Source organism: Tenrec ecaudatus, chromosome 6 (genome assembly GCF_050624435.1).
Source record: "Tenrec ecaudatus isolate mTenEca1 chromosome 6, mTenEca1.hap1, whole genome shotgun sequence".
In the NCBI taxonomy this organism is placed as follows: Eukaryota; Metazoa; Chordata; class Mammalia; order Afrosoricida; family Tenrecidae; genus Tenrec; species Tenrec ecaudatus.
This window is the reverse complement of record NC_134535.1, coordinates 91,543,937-91,546,610: the sequence shown is the minus strand read 5'-3', so window position 1 is coordinate 91,546,610 and position 2,674 is coordinate 91,543,937. Positions and strand designations below refer to the sequence as shown.

Genomic DNA, 2,674 nt, shown 5'->3' with positions numbered 1-2,674 from the left:
AAGAATAATAATTTATCAAGGGTTCATGAGGGTGGGAGTGTGGAAGAGGAAGGAAAAAAAAGAGCTGTTACCAAGAGCTAAAGTAAAAAGTAAATATTTTTTAAAAGGATGATGAAAACATATGTATAAATGTGCTTGATACAATGGATGTATAGATTGTTATAAGAGCTGTAAGAGCTCCCAATAAAATGATTTTTAAATTTTTTTAAAGAACATTTTGTATTAGAATTTTTCTGTTTCTCAGTCCTGAGTTTTCATTAATTCTGCTCATCTAGGCTTCATAAAGTGATTTCCATAGTAGATTCCCTCATAGAGGGGTTTAGGAGAGGAGATGGGTCAGTCAGGGTGCAATGTAGTATCCATGAAGAACACAGCTTTCCCCCAGATCCTGGATGCTTCCTCCCCCCAACTACCATGATCCGAATTCTACCTTGAGGAACTAGATGGGGCAGAGATTGTGCACTGGCGCATGTGAGAGCTGGAGGCACAGGGAATCCAGGGTGGATGATGCCTTCAGGACCAGGGGTGTGACGGGCGATACTGGGAAAGTAAAGGGTGAGTGGGTTGGAAAGGGGGAACTGATTACAAGGATCCACATGTGACCTCCTTCCTGGGAGACAGACGGCAGAGAAGGGGGGAAAGGGAGACTCCGGATAGGGCAAGATATGACAAAATAACAATCTATAAATTATCAAGAGCTCATGAGGGAGGGGGCAGCGGGGAGAGAGAGGGAAACAAAAGAGGACCTGATGCAAAGGGCTTAAGTGGAGAGCAAATGCTTTGAAAATGATTAGGGCGATCTGTGCCGTCTTCCGTCAGTCCGCCTGCATCCTAGACCAGCGACGTCATGCCCAAGTGCCCCAAGTGCAGCAAGGAGGTGTATTTCGCTGAGCGGGTGACCTCCCTGGGGAAGGACTGGCACCGGCCTGGCCTCAAGTGTGAGAAATGTGGGAAGACGCTGACCTCCGGGAATCACGCAGAGCATGAGGGCAAGCCTTACTGCAACCACCCCTGCTATGCAGCCATGTTCGGACCCAAAGGTTTTGGACGGGGAGGAGCTGAGAGCCACACTTTCAAGTAAACCCAAGTACCAGCCTACCCAGCCCAGCGGCCCCCTTCCCAAGCTGGACATCCCTTGGGCCTGGAGAGGGTTAGAGATGCAGAGCCCTTACTTCTCCATCCTCTCTGCAGACCCTACCCTCTCTGTTGGCCAGCCACCCTGCTTTGCTGTTGCCCTTCCAGGCAGACACTGGTTCTTGTTCCCCAGCACCTGAAACTGCTCTGTAGTCCTGGATACCCTCAATAAACTTCACACTCACAAAAAAAAAAGAAGAAGAAGAAAATGATTAGGGCAAAGAATGTATGGATGTGCTTTATACAATTGATGTATGTGTATGTATGGATTGTGATGAGAGCTGTATGAGCCCCTAATAAAAGGTAAAAAAAAAAAGTGATTTTCATAGCACAGTGAAAACGTCTGCTGTTAAAGGATTGATAGCGTAGTAAACAGATTGAATGTTCAGTGGTTCCATTAAAATTGGGCCATATGATCAATCACAGAGCAATTCTTGGCCAAAATCCCAAGGAAAAAGAAGTTTTCATGAGTTATCTGTTTATTTATAATAATTACTAATGGTACAGTGCTCTAAAATTATTCAATATTATACTTGTACACAATGTTTAGTTTAGGATTTAATTTAAATTACAGGAAAAACTGATAATTGGATAACCAAAATATAATTTCCTGAAATCGTTTGTTTACTCTTGTATTCAAGGGTTTTTAATGGCCATTGCTAAGATGACACTCTTCCTCAGGCATGGCCCAGAAACCACATTTTTTTTTTAAATAAAAATTTAATCTATCAGCTAACCATTGCACTTCAATTTCTTTCTGGTTTTTCCAAAAACAGTTTTCTAGATTTTCTCAAGTCTGAGTTACTTCAAAACATAAATGACAAACTAACTCACTGCTACTGAGTCACTTGTGAATTATAGAGACTCTATGGGACACAGAACTGTCTGTGAATGTTTCAGATGATAAGTCTTAAGAGTCGGGAGCCTCATCTCAATATGGTATGTGGAACTGCGGGACCACAGGTGGTAGAGCGGGTTATGTGTTGGGCTACTAATAGCAAGGTCAGGAAGTCAAAACCCACCAGCTTCTCTGAGAGAGAACGATGAGGCTCTCCACTTCCATTAAGAGCTGGTCTTGGAAAGTCACAGGAGCAGTTCTTCTCTGTCCTGCAGGGTCACTGCCATCAGTTGGAGTAAGTTCCACAGTAGTGAGGCTTTTTAAGTGTTCTCAACTCTGCTTGCACTGTTGGAATACTTGCAATATTTGTGAGCAATTCATTTCAAATGCGCTTTAAGGATTAGCTATTTTTCTTAAAAGCCAAGCAGCAGGATCCCTGGTGGAGAAAAGGCAGATCATATCAAAACAATAAAAAGTATCCCACCAGGTCGTAAGTCACATAAATATCTCCTGTCCCATACCCCCTTTTATAAACTGATGTTGTCGCTCTTCCATGGAGACGTGAAGTCTAGCTTCTATCCACTGGGATCTGGGATCTGTTTTGACTAATGGAATGTGGCAGAATTGACCCGTCTAAGTCTGGGCCTTAGGAGATCAGCATCACCTGGCTTTCCTTATTGGGGTGTTCGTTTTTGGAATGCA

The 2,674-nt window shown here is 43.4% G+C and overlaps 1 pseudogene; it reads left to right on the top strand.

The window, feature by feature from the left end:
- The first annotated feature begins 801 nt into the window (after positions 1-801).
- LOC142451094 (cysteine-rich protein 1 pseudogene) lies at positions 802-1,271 on the top strand (annotated as a pseudogene).
- Positions 1,272-2,674: the final 1,403 nt, after the last annotated feature.